The sequence below is a fragment of the Amblyraja radiata genome, unplaced genomic scaffold (genome assembly GCF_010909765.2).
Source record: "Amblyraja radiata isolate CabotCenter1 unplaced genomic scaffold, sAmbRad1.1.pri scaffold_571_ctg1, whole genome shotgun sequence".
Classification (NCBI taxonomy): Eukaryota; Metazoa; Chordata; class Chondrichthyes; order Rajiformes; family Rajidae; genus Amblyraja; species Amblyraja radiata.
In genome coordinates, this window is record NW_022630624.1 from 40712 (window position 1) to 60137 (window position 19426).

The window sequence follows — 19426 nt, forward strand, 5'->3', positions numbered from 1 at the left end:
TTCCTGCCTCTAGCGTGTCCAAACCCTTATAGCCCTGTCCCACGGTATGAGTTCATTCAAGAGCTCTCCCGAGTTAAAACTCGGGGTAAGCACGGAGAATGTACGTAGCGGGTACGTCAGAGCTCGGGGACGTCTCTTAGCGGCTCGTAACGCTATCGGCAGGTACTCGGGAAACGCGGTAAGCTCGGGAAGACTCGTGAAGATTTTTCAACATGCCTCCACCGCCCTCTGAGGCCAGTTCATTGGCTATATTTAAGAGGGAGTTAGATGTGGCCCTTGTGGATAAAGGGATCAGGGGGTATGGAGAGAAGGCAGGGATGGGATACTGAGTTGGATGATCAGCCATGATCATATTGAATGGCGGTGCAGGCTTGAAGGGCCGAATGGCCTACTCCTGCACCTATTTTCTATGTTTCTATCCCCTGACTCCAATAGCTTTAAGAGCCCTATCCAGCTCTCTCTTGAAAGCATCCAGAGAACCTGCCTCCACCGCCCTCTGAGGCAGAGAATTCCACAGACTCACCACTCTCTGTGAGAAAAAGTGTTTCCTCGTCTCCGTTCTAAAAGGCTTACCTCTTATTCTTAAACAAGTAGGTCGGGGCGTTTTTCTAGCCTGATGAAAAATGTCCACGAGTTAAAAAAGGTTGTGAAAGTAGGACAGGCCCTTTAGATAGGGGCTCTTAAAGATAGCGGGATCAGGGGATATGGGGAGAAGGCAGGAACGGGGTACTGATTGGGGATGATCAGCAATGTACCAGTAAAAGCTGGAGAAACTCAGCGGGTGCAGCAGCATCTATGGAGCGAAGGAAATAGGCAACGTTTCGGGCCGAAACCCTTCCGGGTTTCGGCCCGAAACGTTACCTATTTCCTTCCTGAAGGGTTTCGGGACGAAACGTTGCCTATCTCCTTCGCTCCATAGATGCTGCTGCACCCGCTGAGTTTCTCCAGCTTTTTTGTGTACCTTCGATTTTCCAGCATCTGCAGTTCCTGCTTGAACACAATGAATGGCGGTGCTGGCTCGAAGGGCTGAATGGCCTACTCCTGTCTATTGTGTCTGCCTTTGATTTAAACCAGCATCTGCAGTTCCTCCCTGCACAAGGATCGGCGGGCGAGTCAGTGCGTGAGTGATATTCCGTGTCTATTTACTGCATCTTGCTCCTGCTCATTACTGGCCTTATCTGATATCATTTTATCTTCTAAGATATCTCACAGCGAGAGGCGCGGCGGAGAATTCCTTTAACGCGTATAAGGAAGAAAACACCCATTAACACCCACTCTCCCATTAATCACACGTTTTTTAAATTAAATCCACTAACTGAGACCTCTCCACTGTCGAAACCTCTCCAGCCCCTTGTGCTCTGAGGTGCAGTGAAGCCCTCTGCTAAATGAGTATCGAACGTAGACACAAAAAGTTGAAGTCGCTCAGCGGGACAGGCAGCATCTCTGGAGAGAAGGAATGGGTGACATAGAAACATAGAAAATAGGTGCAGGAGTAGGCCATTCGGCCCTTCGAACCTGCACCACCATTCAATATGATCATGGCTGATCATCCAACTCAGTGTTCCATCCCTGCCTTCTCTCCATACACCCTGATCCCGTTAGCCACAAGGGCCACATCTAACTCCCTCTTAAATATAGCCAATGAACTGTGTGGCCTCAACTACCTTCTGTGGCAGAGAATTCCACAGATTCACCACTCTCTGTGTGAAAAATGTTTTTCTCATCTCGGTCCTAAAAGATTTCCCCCTTATCCTTAAACTGTGTGACCCCTAGTTCTGGACTTCCCCAACATCGGGAATAACCGTTTTGGGTCGAGACCCTTCTTCAGACTAAGAGTCAGGGGAGAGGGAAAAGCTTGATACAATAGACAATAGGTGTAGGAGAAGGCCATTCGGCCCTTCGAATAGACTATTGTCTATTGTCTATTCAAACATGTTCCTGATTTTGTCTATCATTGGTGTAAACCAGCATCTGCAGTTCCTTGTTCCACATAGAACTCATGTGAAATGGTGAGGGTAGGGTGGGCTAAAGGTCCCATTCTGTATCTCTAAATCTAAAGTCTAAGCTCACTTCTTAATTTTCAATTAAATAAATACAGCTTGGTTGAAAGTTTCGGGGCTCTCCTCTACAATCAGGATATATATGATCGCACTTAAAGAAAAGATAGACACAAAATGCTGGAGTAACTCAGCGGGACAGGCAGCATCTCTGGAGAGAAGGAATGGGTGACGTTTCGGGTTGAGACCCTTCTTCAGACTGATGGATATCTGATTGTACTTCCTACCCGGAAATCCTCGTGTATGTCATAGAGTCACAGAGTGATACAGCGTGGAAACAGGCCCTTCGGCCCAACTCGCCCACACTGGCCAACATAACCATATAACCATATAACCATATAACAATTACAGCACGGAAACAGGCCATCTCGACCCTTCTAGTCCGTGCCGAACACATAATCTCCCCTAGTCCCATATACCTGCGCTCAGACCATAACCCTCCATTCCTTTCCCATCCATATAACTATCCACTAGTGTCCCATCAACACTAGTCCCACCTACCTGCGTTTGGTCCATATCCCTCCAAACCTGTCCTATCCATGTACCTGTCCAACTGTTTCTTAAACATTGGACTTAAATAGTCCCAGCCTCAACTACCTCCTCTGGCAGCTCGTTCCACACACCCACCACCCTTTGTGTGTTACCAGCCTTTGTGCAAATTCATTATTATATTTCAAATGATTCTAATTTTATTTTCCTTCTCCCTTCCTCTGCAGTCCCTGGATGGTTTTATTTTTGCACTAAACCGGGAAGCAAAGTTTTTGTACATTTCCGAGACCGTGTCCATCTATCTAGGCCTGTCGCAGGTGAGTGAATGAGTGATTCGCTGCTGTGTTTGACCTGCTACGCTGTTCTATTCTCCTGTACATGTGGAAAGGCTTGGTGTTACTCAGTGAATCAAAGGCGTTTAGTTCATTCTGTCGTACACGTGTGTGTGTGTGCGTTGATGCACAAGATGTGTCAAAATACATTTTACATCTAATTCACTTGTGGGAAGGAACTGCAGATGCTGGTTTCAGTCGAAGGTAGATACAAACATGCTGGAGTAACCCAGCGGGTCAGGCAGCATCTCTGGGTCGAGACGTTCTGGGTCGAGACCCTTCTTCAGGTTAATTCTTCTGCAGTTGTACAGAGCCCTAGTGAGACCACACCTGGAGTATTGTGTGCAGTTTTGGTCCCCTAATTTGAGGAAGGACATTCTTGCTATTGAGGGAGTGCAGCGTAGGTTTACAAGGTTAATTCCCGGGATGGCGGGACTGTCATATGCTGAGAGAATGGAGCAGCTGGGCTTGTACACTCTGGAGTTTAGAAGGATGAGAGGGCATCTCATTGAAACATATAAGATTGTTAAGGGTTTGGACACGCTAGAGGCAGGAAACATGTTCCCGATGTTGGGGGAGTCCAGAACCAGGGGCCACACACAGTTTAAGAATAAGGGGTAAGCCATTTCGAACGGAGACGAGGAAACACTTTTTCTCACAGAGAGCGGTGAGTCTGTGGAATTCTCTGCCTCAGAGGACGGTGGAGGCAGGTTCTCTGGATACTTTCAAGAGAGAGCTAGATTGAGCTCGTAAATATTGCGGAGTCAGGGGATATGGGGAGAAGGCAGGTACGGGGTACTGATTGGGGATGATCAGCCATGATCACATTGAATGGCGGTGCTGGCTCGAAGGGCCGAATGGCCACTCCTGCACCTATTGTCTATTGTGTATTGTCACACCACACACACAAACAGACATACACACACAACATACAGTCACACATATACATACACACATACACCACACAGATTCACACACACACTCACACTCACACACATATACTCACACACACACTCAGATACCGACGGGATCACACACAAATGCACACACATGTGCACACGTACACACCTGTACTTTCAAATACACACACATGCGCACACATACACACATGTACGCATGCACACACACTCACATGCACACACACGTGCGCACATATACACACAGGTACACACGCGCACACACACACATGGGCACACACACCCAGGTACACACACACACAGGTACACACACACAGGTACACACACACAGGTACACACACACAGGTACACACACACACAGGTACACCTACACACAGGTACACCTACACACAGGTACACCTACACACAGGTACACACACACACACAGGTACACACACACATAGGTACATACACACACAGGTACACACACACACAGGTACACACACACACAGGTACACACACACACAGGTACACACACACACAGGTACACACACACACAGGTACACACACACACAGATACACACACAGGTACACACACACACACAGGTACACATACACAGGTACACACACACACAGGTACACACACACACAGGTACACACACACACAGATACACACACAGGTACACACACATAGGTACATACACACAGGTACACACATACACAGGTACACACACACACAGGTACACACACACACAGGTACACACACACACAGATACACACACAGGTACACACACACAGGTACACACACACACAGATACACACACAGGTACACACACCCAGGTACACACACACACAGGTACACACACACACACAGATACATACACACACAGGTACACACGCACACAGGTACACACACACAGGTACACACACCCAGGTACACACACCCAGGTACACACACACCCAGGTACACACACACACAGGTACACACACAAACACAGGTACACACACACAGATACATACACACACAGGTACACACACACACACACACCCAGGTACACACACACACACACAGGTACACACACACACAGGTACACACACACAGGTACACACACACACTCACGTGTACACGTACACACACGCACAATCACCCTTGCATCCTCTGCTCATCAATGTGAGGACGATGGAAGCACAACAATGGTGTTAGCCATTACCGTGGCTGTAATGTGTTAATTGTGTGACACTTGTCTCTGTGCGACTGTCTGTTCCTTTCTATTTTTAATTACTCCACCTGGGCTGGCAGCCATTATGCGGCCGCATCAGTATTGAATCACAATTACTGCAGCATGAATAATTAATCCCCGTAATTATCTCCTGTACAGGAGAAGCTGCTTAACACATGTTAAACATAATTGATGAGTGTATGAAAAGCCCAAACTGATTTCAATGCATGAACCAAGCCGGCAATCCTGGTGCCGGGCAAGTGAGAGAAAAAATAAAAAGACTTGCATTTATATAGCGCCGGCCACCTCCCCTCCCTTTAATGCCTGCTCATTCGTGTGAAGTGTACTCGTGTAGCTGGGGTCTTTATGGATGTCATTGGAAGGAGCTCGCAGTCTGTGGTAGAGACTGATGTCGGGAAGCTCCAAAGAACGCGAAAGGTTCAACGAGACCCCGAGTGAGCTGGGATTGAACCCCCCGATGCAGGGCACCTCCACTTTAAATTCCATTTGGAATATTTTGGAGGACCAAGAAACCAAGAAACCAAGACATGTGGGCCAGCTATGTATCTCATTGACTAGTGTAGCTGGGACATGTTGGCCAGCTATGTATCTCATTGACTAGTGTAGCTGGGACATGTTGGCCAGCTATGTACCTCATTGACTAGTGTAGCTGGGACATGTTGGCCAGCTATGTATCTCATTGACTAGTGTAGCTGGGACATGTTGGCCAGCTATGTATCTCATTGACTAGTGTAGCTAGGACATGTGGGCCAGCTATGTATCTCATTGACTAGTGTAGCTGGGACATGTTGGCCAGCTATGTATCTCATTGACTAGTGTAGCTGGGACATGTTGGCCAGCTATGTATCTCATTGACTAGTGTAGCTGGGACATGTTGGCTAGCTATGCACCTCATTGACTAGTGTAGCTGGGACATGTTGGTCAGTGTGGGCTAGTTGGGCCGAAGGGCCTGTTTCCACGCTATGACTGTCTAAGAAGGATCTGTAGTTTTTAAGAAGGAACTGCAGATGCTGGAAAATCGAAGGTAGACAAAAATGCTGGAGAAACTCAGCGGGTGCAGCAGCATCTATGGAGCGAAGGAAATAGGCAACGTTTCGGGGCCAAAACCCTTCTTCAGGATCTGTGGTTGCTGCCTTACACGGAACCTCAGCGGGACAGGCAGCAAGAGTGGCAGGTTGGTGCAGCGGTAGAGTTGCTGCCTCACAGCTCCAGAGACCCGGGTTCGATCCTGACCACGGGTGCTGTCTGTATGGAGTTTGCACGTTCTCCCCGTGGGTTTTAACTGGGTTCTCCGGTTTCCTCCCACACTCCAAAGACGTGCAGGTTTGTAGATAAATTGGCTTTGGTAAAATTGTAAATTGTCCCTAGTGTGTGTAGGATAGCGTTAATGTGCGGGGATCGCTGGCCGGCACAGACTCGGTGGGCCGAAGGGCCTGTTTCTGCGCTGTATTTCTAAACTAAACTATACTTCTGAAGAAGGGTCTCGACCCGAAACATCACCCATTCCTTCTCTCCAGGGATGCTGAGTTACTCCAGCATTTTTGTGCCTCATTCGTGAGAAGCTGGCATTCCGGTAAAGCAGTACTCAATATCTTTGAACCGAGGGACCCTTACAAGCCATTGAGCAGTATTGGGCTCCATATCTGAGGAGTGATGTGCTGGCATTGGAGAGGGTCCAGAGGAGGTCTACGAGACTGATCCTGCTGGTGAATGTTTAAGAAGGAACTGCAGATGCTGGTAAAATCGAAGGTAGACAAAAATGCTGGAGAAACTCAGCGGGTGAGGCAGCATTTTTGTCCACCTTTTTAGTCATTATATTGTTTACGGTGTACTATGTTCACATGTTCTGTTGTGGAGCTGCAAGTAAGAATGTCCTTGTCCTGTTTAGGACACATGACAATAAAACACTTGTGCCACCATTTGACTCATTTCCCTCTAAATATTTATTCTCCACTCACTGTGAACGCTTTCCCAAAGTAGAAGATTCTAGAACTAGAGGGCAACGTCTTAATTGGAGAGGGGAGAGATCTACGAAGGGCTGCAGGGGCAAAGGTTTCACCCGGAGGGTGGTCGGTATCTGGAAATAGCAGCCAGAGAAAGCCGCAGAAGTGGATATTATCACGGCTTTTAGAAGACTTTTGGACAGTAAAATGGACAGGAGAGGTTTCTCCCACAGCCCACAGAGTGGGTATAGCCCAATAAAACCCACGTTCTCCCCGTGACCCGCGTGGGTTTTCTCCGAGATCTTCGGTTTCCTCCCACACTCCAAAGACGTGCAGGTTTGTAGGTTAATTGACCTGGTGGAAATGTAAAAATTGTCCCTAGTTGGGTGTCGGATAGTGTTAATGTGCGGGGATCGCTGGTCGGCACAGACCCGGTGGGCCGAAGGGCCTGTTTCCGCGCTGTATCTCTAAACTAAACAAAACAAAACTAAACTGTTTAAGAAAGAACTGCAGATGCTGGAAAAATCGAAGGTAGACAAAAATGCTGGACAAACTCAGCGGGTGAGGCAGCATCTATGGAGCGATGGGATAGGTGACGTTTCGGGTCGAGACCCTTCTTCAGACTGATGTGGGGGGGGGGTGGGAAGAAGAAAGGTGGAGGTGGAGACTGTGGGCTGTGGGGGAGCTGGGAAGGGGAGGGGAAGGAGGGAGAAAGCAGGGACTACCTGAAATTGGAGAAGTCAATGTTCATACCGCTAGGGTGCAGACTGCCCAAGCGGAATATGAGGTGCTGCTCCTCCAGTTTGCGGTGGGTCTCACTCTGGCCATGGAGGAGGCCCAGGACAGAAAGGTCGGTTTCGGAATGGGAGGGGGAGTTGAAGTGCTGAGCCACCGGGAGATCAGGTTGGTTATTGCGGACCGAGCGGAGGTGTTGGGCGAAGCCATCGCCAAGCCTACGCTTGGTCTCACCAATGTAGAGCAGCTGACATCTAGAGCAGCGGATGCAATAGATGAGGTTGGAGGAGATGCAGGTGAACCTTTGTCGCACCTGGAAAGACTGCTTGGGTCCTTGGGTGGAGTCGAGGGGGGAGGTAAAGCGACAAGTGTAGCATTTCCTGCGGTTGCAAGGGAAAAGTGCCCGGGGGAGGGGGCGGTTTGGGTGGGAAGGGACGAATTGACCAGGGAAACTAAACTGAACACTGAACGAAACTATCATTCTGGGTCCAGTCCCAGTACGTTGATCTTGGTCTGTCGGAGGTGTGTCAGCCTCACTAGTGTCGGGACTGAGGGCGTACGGCTGCCAACGGGACGACTCACCCAATTGGGACAGGACCCCCCTCCCCTCACCCCCACACCCCCCCCTCACACCCCACCTCATGTTCCCCACTACTGGACATCACTTGCTCCACAATAGAGGCGAGGGTTAGTTTTGTTGGGTTTTTAGTTTAGAGATTCAGCGTGACTAACAGGCCCTACGGCCCACCACGCCGACCAGCGATCCCCGCACACTAACACTATCCTACACACACTGGGGACAATTTACACTTACACCAAGTCAACTGACCTGCAAATCTGCCGTCTTTGGAGTGTGGGAGGAACCCGAAGGTCAGGTGGGGGGGGGGGTGTACGTCCAAACTCCGTACAGACGGTGCCCGTAGTCGGGATGGAACCCGGGTCTCCGGCGCTGCGTTCACTGTAATCCCACTTGGGAAACCTGAACGGAAACCTCTGGAGACTTTGCGCCCCACCCAAGGTTTCCGTGCGGTTCCCGGAGGTTGCAGGCGGTTGCCGGAGGTTGCAGGTAGTGGAAGCAGGTAGGGAGACTGACGAAAACCTCCGGGAACCGCACGGAAACCTTGGGTGGGGCGCAAAGTCTCCAGAGGTTTCCGTACAGGTTTCCCAAGTGGGACAGGGGCACAAGGCTGCAACTCTACCGCTGCGCCACTGTGACCCGGGTGCTGGATGCCTCAATCAATGCGGTGAGTAGCAGAAGATCGTTATTCCCCTTGCTGTTTGCGGGGCTGATTGCAGGCTGCATCGTCTGCTGGCAAAACAACTGTGATCACAGTTCAGAACTCATTTCATGCACGTCTCCTCGGGAGGTCTTGAGAAGCCAACGACTCAATATCAATGCTGATCTCTCCCTCTCTCTCCTGCCCCTTATCTGCGGAGACTGGGAGGGGAATGGGATCGCCAGTTAGCCGTGGTGTAATGGGCAGGGCACACTCACACAGTGCACACCAGCACGCTACACGTTCACACTCACTCATGCTCACACATTGCACACTTACACTGTGCACACTCATATGCTGCGATCTCACATAGAAACATAGTAAATAGGTGCAGGAGTAGGCCATTCGGCCCTTCGAGCCTGCACCGCCATTCAATATGATCATGGCCGATCATCCAACTCAGTATCCTGTACCTGCCTTCTCTCCATACCCCCTGATCCCTTTAGCCACAAGGGCCACATCTAACTCCCTCTTAAATATAGCCAATGAACTGTGGCCTCAACTAACTTCTGTGGCAGAGAATTCAACAGATTCCCCACTCTCTGTGTGAAATTTTTTTTTCTCATCTCGGTCCTAAAGGATTTCCCCTTTATCCTTAAACTGTGACCCCTTGTTCTGGACTTCCCCAACATCGGGAACAATCTTCCTGCATCTAGCCTGTCCAACCCCTTAAGAATTTTGTAAGTTTCTATAAGATCCCCCCTCAATCTTCTAAATTCTAGCGAGTACAAGCCGAGTCTATCCAGTCTTTCTTCATATGAAAGTCCTGACATCCCAGGAATCAGTCTGGTGAACCTTCTCGCAAGCCCCGTGCTCACACATTGCACACTTACACTGTGCACACCAGCACGCAACACACCAGTTCACACACACTCATGCTCACACATTGCACGCATACACGGGGCACACTTACACGGGGCACATCTGCTTGCCGTGAGCACACAGGGTGCACGCTCATGTGTGGCACACTTGCACACTGCATGCTCACATACCGCACACACTCACAAGTAGCACACTCACAGGGAGGGGGGGTGGTGAGTGGAGGATGAGGGCGATGGGTGATGAGGGGGTGGGGGTGAGGTGAGGGGGGTGATGAGGGGGTGAGGGGGGTGATGAGGGGGGGGGTTGGTTAGGGGGGGGGTGGGCATGGAGTGGGGGTGGTGAGGGGAGGATGAGACGGGGTGGTGAGTGTGGGGTGTTAAGGTGAGGAAGGGGTGTGCTGGTGAGGGGTGGGGGTGTGTTGAAATGGGTCATGGTGAAGGTGGTGGGCATGGAGTGGGGGGTTGAGGAGGGGTTGGTGAGGGGGGGGTTGGTTAAGGGGGGGTGGGCATGGAGTGGGATGGGGGAATCACAGACACACGGACCCAGTGGGATTTGAACACACTGATGTGTTTTACAATCAGTGCTGATCATGGCTGCCACCTTGTCCTCTCCACAGATTCTTTATTAAAGCGCTGACTGTCTGTGAAGGATTATCTGCCCTTGAATTGCACATTGCCGCCTCCATTGTCTGCCCGTTCCTTTTATCACTCCTTTCTGCAGGCGTTCTCTCTGCTTGTAATTCCTAACCGCGCCTCTCCTCAAACCCATGTCCTCCGTGTATCCACAGCACTGGCTTTAGTCGCTCCGTGCTCCAGAGATGCATTTGGTCTCATTCTTGGATAAACCCAGGGAATTATGCAACGCACTCGATGTAGATTCCATCGCTCTCTGCCGCGTAGGGTCTGGGCGCGCGGTGACATTTCTGGACCGCGTTTCGTTAACCCATGCCCACCCCCACTCAGCACGCAGAATGTGTGGGATTTAACCACCCGAGGGTCTCGACCAGAAACGTCACCTTCTCTCCATCGACAATAGACAATAGGGGCAGGAGGAGGCCATTTGGCCCTTCGAGCCAGCACCGCCAATCAATGTGATCACGGCTGATCATCCCCAATCAGTACCCCGTTCCTGCCTTCTCCCCATATCCCCTGACTCCGCTATCTTTAAGAGCCCTATCTAGCTCTCTCTTGAAAGCATCCAGAGAACCAGCCTCCACTGAGGCAGAGAATTCCACAGACGCTGTCTGGCCCGCTGAGTTACTCCAGCATTTTGTGTCCTTTTTTAGCAAACCACCATCTACAGTTTCTTATCACTAAACAGAGAGAGGGGCTGTTTCTTGTGGGTAGACACAAAACGCTGGAGTAACTCAGCGGGACAGGCAGCATCTCTGGAGAGAAGGAATGGGCGACGTTTCGGGTCGAGACCCTTCTTCAGACGCAGAGTCAGGGGAGGGGGCAGGACAGAGATAAAATGTAGTCGGAGACAGTAAAACTAGTGGGAGAACTGGGAAGAGGAAGGGGATGGAGAGAGAGGGAAAGCAAGGGCTGGCTGTAGTTAGAGAAGTCAATGTTCATACCGCTGGGGTGTAAACTACTCAAGCGGAATATGAGGTGCTGCTCCTCCAATTTGCGCTGGGCCTCACTCTGACAGTGGAGGAGGCCCAGGACAGAGAGGTCAGATTGGGAATGGGAGGGGGAGTTGAAGTGCTGGGCCACCGGGAGATCAGGTACGGACTGAGCGGAGGTGTTCAGTGAGACGATCGCTGATCTTGCGCTTGGTCTCGCCGATGTAGAGAAGAAACAAGCTGTTTGTTGAGTTGTATCCCTTGATGAATCTGGACTTAAAGGTTAACATTGCAGAACACATCTGTAGTAAAGTCTGTACATTATCCCTTGCCGCTGAAAATTCATTCACGTGGCCAATGAAGTTTAGTTGCTGATTTTAACACAATTTCTAGTTGGCTGCGTAAATCCAAATCCATTTCATTTTCAGTTCAGTTCAGATTAGTTTATTGTCACGTGTACCGAGGTACGGTGAAAAGCTTTTGTTGCGTGCTAACCAGTCAGCGGAAAGACAATACATGATTACAATCGAGCCGTCCACAGTGTACAGATACATGATAAGGGAATAACGTTTAGTGCAAGGTAAAGCCAGCAAGGTCCCATCAAGATTAGTCCAAGGGTCACCAATGAGGTAGATAGTAGTTCAGGGCAGCTCTCTGGTTGTGGTGGGATGGTTCACAGTTGCCTGATAACAGCTGGGAAGAAACTGTCCCTGAATCTGGAGGTGTGTGTGCGTTTGTTTTCACACTTCTGTACCTCTTGCCCGATGGGAGAGGGGAGAAGAGGGAGTGGCCGGGGTTCAGCGACTGGTCCTTGATGATGCTGCTGGCCTTGCCGAGGCAGCGTGAGGTGTAGATGGAGTCAGTGGAAGGGAGTTTGGTTTGTGTGATGGTCTGGGCTGCGTCCACAATTCTCTGCGATGTTGCAGTCTTGGATGGAGCTGTTCCCAAACCAAGCTGTGATGGTTTAGGAACAGCCTCCTCATCCAAAGAACCTGGAATCAGATTCCAAGTTGTTCAATCGCCTCTCCCAAGTAATGTATTTCAGCCACTGCTTGTTTCTGAAGTAGGCAGACACTAAAACATAATCACTTCATTTCATTGTAGATTTAATTTTGGTTAAATAATGTTTTTACAAGATGCACATAAATTAAATCCCCGGTGATGTGCCGCTAGATACATTTAATAACAGCAGCAAAGTTTATACGCAGGATGAAGTTTTGGAAATTGAAAAGTAATTGCAGTTAAATGAAAAAATAATAATATGTGTTCCATTGTGGTTTCGATCCAGAGAAATCTTTTGTGGGGATGGAGGTGGAGGTGGGGGTGGGGATGGAGGGGTGGGGTGGGGTGGGGGTGGGGTGGGGGTGGAGAATGGAGGGTGGGGGTGGGGGTGGGGGTGGAGAATGGAGGGTGGGGGTGGGGGTGGTGGAGGAGAATGGAGGGTGGGGGTGGAGAAGGGGGGATGGGGTGGGGGGGGGGTGGTGGGGTGGGATGTGGGTGTGGGGGGGGATGGGGGGGGGTGGGCGTGGGGAGGCGTTGGGGTGGGGGTGGGGCTGGAGGGGGGTTGTGGTCACAAATGAAGTTGCAAGTTAAATGGAAAAAAAAATATGTGTTCCATTGTGGTTTCGATCCAGATAATTTTTTTGTGGGGGGTGGAGAAGGAGGGGTGGGGGTGGGAATAGAGGGGTGGGGGTGGGGAAGGGGGGGTGGGGTGGGGGTGGGGATGGTATTGAGGGAACCAATGGTACTGGGGTTGCTGCAGGAATGTGGTGCTGACATTCAGTTGGGAAGAGCGCAGGTTTGTAGGTGAATTGGCTTCGGTAAATGTAAAAATTGTCCCCAGTGTGTGTGTGTGTAGGATGGTGTCAGTGTGCGGGGATCGCTGGTCAGCATGGACCCGGTGGGCCGAAGGGCCTGTTTCCGCGCTGTATCTCTAAACTAAACAAGAGATTCAAGATTCAAGATTCAAGTGAGTTTATTGTCATGTGTCCCACATAGGACAATGAAATTCTTGCTTTGCTTCAACACAACAGAACATAGTCGGCATGAATACAGAATAGAATGTTGTGTCCATATACCATTGAACATATATTACCATATATACACATAAATAACCAGATAAAGTGCAATAGGCTCTTAAAGTTCAGATTTGTGTTTGAGTTGACCCGCAACGTCACCCACTCCTTCTCCCCAGAGACGCTGCTGCCTGTCCCGCCCGCTGAGTTACTCCAGCTTTTTGTGTCATAACTAAAGTAAAAAACCTCTTCACAAAATTATTCTTCTAGAGTCTTCACGATTCAGAGCTAATAACCTATTAGGGCTAATTACAGTCATCTGCATACCTGAATTTTCATGCACGCACATTTCAATGAGGTTATTATGCTGCAAGATCTAACATGGATCACAGCTTCCACCAGCTAAACATAAGCATTTATTTACAAATTAAAAGAATAAAATGAAACAGAAATTGCCCGCACTTCAATAGCGTGATGTGTCATCGTATCAAAAAACCAGTTGCGTTTTCCACTGCCTTTCACGGCATCAGGACACCCCAGACCATGATGTATATCGAAGGTCCAGCCACATTGTAATGTAGGAAAGACACAAACTACAGGGCTTCACGGTGGCCCAGCGGTAGAGTTGCTGCCTCACAGCGCCCGAGACCCGGGTTCGATCCCGACTACGGGCGCTGTCTGTACCTTCTCCCCGTGACCTGCGTGGGTTTTCTCCCAGATCTTCGGTTTCCTCCCACACTCCGAAGACGTGCTGTACAGGTTTGTAGATCAATTGGCTTGGTGTAATTGTAAAATGTCCCCAGTGTGTGTGTGTGTGTGGGATGTTGTTAGTGTGCTGGGATCGCTGGTCGGCACGCACCCGGTGGGCCAAAGGGCCTGTTTCCACGCTGTATCTCTAAACTAAACTAAACTATGCGGGTCAGGCAGCATCCCTGGAGAACGTGGAATGGTCAGGACCTTCTTCAGTCTGGGGAGAATAAAGGAGATTTGGGTAAAATTGAGTAAAGGTGGATGGTTGATGGTTGGCATGGACCCAGTGGGCCGGAAGGTGCTGTATCTCTCCGTCTGTGACTGTAAGTTTAGGTTGCCTTACAGCGCCAGTGACCCGAGTGCTGTCTGTACGGAGTTTGCACGTTTTCCCTGTGACCGCGTGCATTTGCTCCGGTTTCCTCCCACGCTCCAAAGACGTACAGTTTTGTGGATCTTCTTCCTCTTGCGTGCGGCGTGCACAGCCTAAAGTTGGAGGACAACTTGTTCCGTTTGATCTTCTGTTTGTGTACGCCAGGTTGATTGCATTCGTCGACACAGGGCGGACCACGTGAAGGTTGCAATCTCCCCACCCCAGGTTTTGTAGGTGAATTAGCTTCAGTAAAATGGTTCCTTGTGTGTAGGATGGTGTTAGTGTACGAGGTGATCGCTGGTCGGAGCGGACTCGGTGGGCTGACGGACCTCTGTACCGAGGTACAGTGAAAGGCTTTGTTTCGATTGCAATCCAATCAGATCAGATAATGTAGAAACAAGGACCTGCTGATGCTGGTTCACCAAGGAAAGATTCAAAGAAATCACTCAGCGGGTCAGGCAGCATCTCTGGAGAACATGCATAGATGCCTACAAGAAGAAGGGTCCCAACACTAAACATCACCACACAGAGAGTGGTGAATCTCTGGAACTCTCTGCCGCAGAAGGTAGTTGAGGCCACAGTTCATTGGCTATATTTAAGAGGGAGTTAGATGTGGCCCTTGTGGCTAAAGGGATCAGGGGGTATGGAGAGAAGGCAGGTACGGGATACTGAGTTGGATGATCAGCCATGATCATATTGAATCGCGGTGCAGGCTCGAAGGGCCGAATGGCCTACTCCTGCACCTATTTTCTATGTTTCTATGTTTCTATCCATGTTCTCCAGAGACGCTGCCTAACCCGCTGAGTTACTCCAGCACTCTGTGCCTTTTCCAGATCAGTTAATACTATACATAAATATATGTAAGTAAGTGCGTTTGTTGGCCAATATTCACATACAAGGAATTTGCCTTGGTGCTCTGCCCACAAGTAACAACATGACATACAGTGACAGTTACAATCAAGCCACACTCAAGCATAATGGATGGAACGCATGAAAAGATACAGAGTGCAGAATGTAGTTCTTTACGTTCTGATACCTGTTTTATTTTAGTTTAGTTTAGAGATACAGCGCGGAAACAGGCCCTTCGGCCCACCGAGTCCGTGCCGACCAGCGACCCCCGCACGCTTGCACTATCCTACACACACTAGGGACAATTTAACATTTACACCAAACCAATTAACCACAAACCTGTACGTCTTTGGAGTGTGGGAGGAAAACGGAGCATTCAGTGGAAAACCCACGCAGGTCACGGGGAGAACGCACAAAACCCCGTACAGGCGAGCGCCCGTAGTCAGGATCGAACCCGGGTCTCCGGCGCTGTGAGGCAGCAACTCTACCGCTGCTCCACCATGCCATCTCTTTCTGAATTCACCAGAAATTATTCGCTGGACACTTAATTAGGTTTGATCCTGTGTTTTGTCGGGCGCCAGATTTATATGTATTTAAAAAAAATTAAACAAATCTGCCTGTGAAATAGTCTGTGGCAGTGTTATAATTTGAAAGACCTGGAGACATATGTTTTTCTGTGTAAGATGCTGGTTTAAACTGAAGATAGACACAGAATGCTGGAGTAACTCAGCGGGACAGGCAGCATCTCTGGAGAGACGGAATGGGTGACGTTTCGGGTCGAGACCCTTCTTCAGACTGGTTGTGTGAGGTTCTCCAGGGATGCTGCCAGACCCGCTGAGTTACCCCAGCATTTTGTGTCTTATCTTCCACATATGTTTCTGTTCTGGACCTCGTCTTCGGACTCGAGTATCATGGCAGGCGATGATAAGACAGTGGCTTCTTCCAAGCAAGACAAGAGTTAATAGAATTCTCCAGTGTAAAGCTAGCATTCAGTATTTGAATTAGCACTTCAAACCTATGTTACAATCCACCCAAGATCAAAGCACATCCTTACCTGCCTTATACAGAGGTGGGAGCTCCTGGCCATCTTGAACTTAAAAGAGATGAAAAAGCAACATTTCATATTCATTACAGAAGGACCTCCATAATACATGTCCATGTGATATGTGATCTGCCTTCACAAGTGGCCTTTATTGGTACCTCTCAGCTTCTTAGTTAGGAAGGTCATTGCTTGGTGTTGGGGTGTAGGGTTTGGTTACTGCCCAGGCTGCTCCACAAAGTTGGGAGGTCCCAGAGTAGGTGGCGCAGCGGTAGAGTTGCTGCCTTACAGCGCCGGATACCCGGGTTCGATCCCGACTACGGGCGCTCGCCTGTACGGGGTTTTGTGCGTTCTCCCCGTGACCTGCGTGGGTTTTCTCCGAGATCTTCAGTTCCCTCCCGCACTCCAAAGACGTGCAGGTTTGTAAAAGAATTGGCTTGGTGTAAATGCAAATTGTCCCCAGCGTGGGTAGACAAAAATGCTGGAGAAACTCAGCGGGTGCAGCAGCATCTATGGAGCGAAGGAAATAGGCAAACGTTTCGGGCCGAAACCCTTCTTCAGAACGCTTCTGTCCCCAGTGTGTGTCGGATAGCGTTAACATGCGGGGATCGCTGGTCGGTGCGGACTCGGTGACGAAACTGAAAGACATTGGCCAGGCAACGTGTCGAGCAGTCTGAGGAAGGGTCTCGACCCGAAACGTCACCTACTCCTTTTCTCCAGCCTGACCCCATCTGAGTTACTCCAACAGTTACTGAGTTACCAAGGCAATTAACCACAAACCTGCACGTCTTTGGAGTGTGGGAGGAAACCGGAGCTCCCGGAGAAATCCCACGCAGGTCAAGGGGAGAACGTGCAAACTCCGTACAGACAGCACCCGTAGTCAGGATCGAACCGGGGTCTCTGGCGCTGTGAGGCAGCAACTCTACCCGCTGCGACACCTCTTATTGAAGAATCCCCTTATTTAGAAACATAGAAAATAGGTGCCATTCAGCCCTTCGAGCCAGCACCGCCATTCATTGTGATCATGGCTGATCGTCCCCAATCAATAACCCATTGAAACATTTGGTGCAGTCTTGGTCCGCACTCTTTGATGCACCCTCGGTTATTTTACACGCACTCCCAGTTTCGTATATTGTCACGTGTACAGTGAAAAGCCTTTGTTGCTTTTCTGCTAACCAGTCAGCGGAAAGACAACACATGATCATAATGTAGACCTGTATGTTAGCTGTATGGATACTAGCTCTGGATGAATGCAATTTGTTGTTAGGTGGTAAGACAAGTATTTCATTAGCTGGAGTGTTGTGTGCTGCCAAACTCCTGCTCTGAATCCTGACTAGGGGTGCTCACCACATTATACCGACTGTTAAATCAGGCAGATGGTAATAGGGGATAATTGAGTAAAACTGGTATCGTAATTAATCTCTAGAGAATCGAGCAGATGGGCCAGAAATTAGATGTGCACAAATGGTGGGGAACGGCTTCATCAGAAGCACTCAGACTGGCTGGCACGTCATATGTAGGACCGTCGGGTTTTCGGGAGTTGGTGAGATGATGGGAGGTGTAGAGAGAGGGAATACCAAAAACCTTCAACTTCAACTTGCAAGCGCTGGTTGCAAGACCTGGATTGGGTGGGTTGGAAGATGCAGCCCACCGAGTCCGCGCCGACCATTTCTCTCCTTCACTCCCTACGTTTTTTTTTCAGAGGGGCCGGTTAGCCCGCAAGCCCGCAGGTCTTTTTGGGAGGTAGACAAAAAAGCTGGAGAAACTCAGCGGGTGCAGCAGCATCTATGGAGCGAAGGAAATAGGAAACGTTTCGGGACGAAACCCTTCCGGGTTTCGACCCGAAACGTTACCTATTTCCTTCCTTCAGGGTTTCCTCCCCAAACGTTGCATATTTCCTTCATATTGAAATTTTGGAAGGGAACATTATCCCCCACAACCAAAATGTGGGCAACAGAGATGATGGAGACGTTACATCTGGAAAGAATTAGATTTGTCCTATTGGACAAGTATAATTCTTTTGAACAGATATGGTCTCCATATATACAGTATTTAGAGAAGTAGCTGTTCTTGGCAACACAGCTCGGCGTGCACCCTGCGGGATTTGGTGAGAATAATTCATTTTTATATTGGAATTAACATATATGTCTTTATTGATACTATCACTTGTAGTAGTGTTATTAACAATACATATTGTGGTTTTTCATTTTTTTTTTTTTTTTTTTTTTTTTTTTTCGTTTCTCTTTTCTTTCTTATATATAATCAAATTATTATTTAATCACTCTCTTAATGATTTATAACTGTTCTATTAAAAAAAAAAAAATTAAAGAAACTCAGCGGGTGCAGCAGCATCTATGGAGCGAAGGAAATAGGCCAAACCCTTCAAACCCGAAACCCTTCTTCAGACTTTTTGGGAGTGTGGGAGGAAACCCGAGCATCCGGAGAAAACCCACGCGGGTCACGGGGAGATCGTACGTAACTCCGTGCAGACAGCGCCCGTAGTCGGGATCGAACTCGGAACTCCGGCGCTGTGAGGCAGCAACTCTGACACTGTAAAGGGCCTGTCCCACTTAGGTTAGGGGTGAGGGGTGGTGAGTTGGGGGCGGGCCCAGCGGTAGAGTTGCTGCCTCACAGCGCCGGAGACCCGGGTTCAATCCTGACTACGGGCGCTGTCTGTGTGGAGTTTGCACGTTCTCCCCGTGACCTGCGTGGGTTTTCTCCGAGATCTTCGGTTTCCCTCCAACACTCCAAAGACGTGCAGGTTTGGCTTGATAAAAATGTAAAATTGTCCAAGATGGTGATATGCAGCGTATTGCCCTGCCCTGACTACAAGATTCAGAAGTTTTTTTCAGAAGGAAACAGGCCCTTCATAGAAACATAGACAATAGGTGCAGGAGTAGGCCATTCGGCCCTTCGAGCCTGCACCGCCATTCAATGTGATCATGGCTGATCATCCAACTCAGTATCCTGTACCTGCCTTCTCTCCATACCCCCTGATCCCTTTAGCCACAAGGGCCACATCCAACTCCCTCTTAAATATAGCCAAT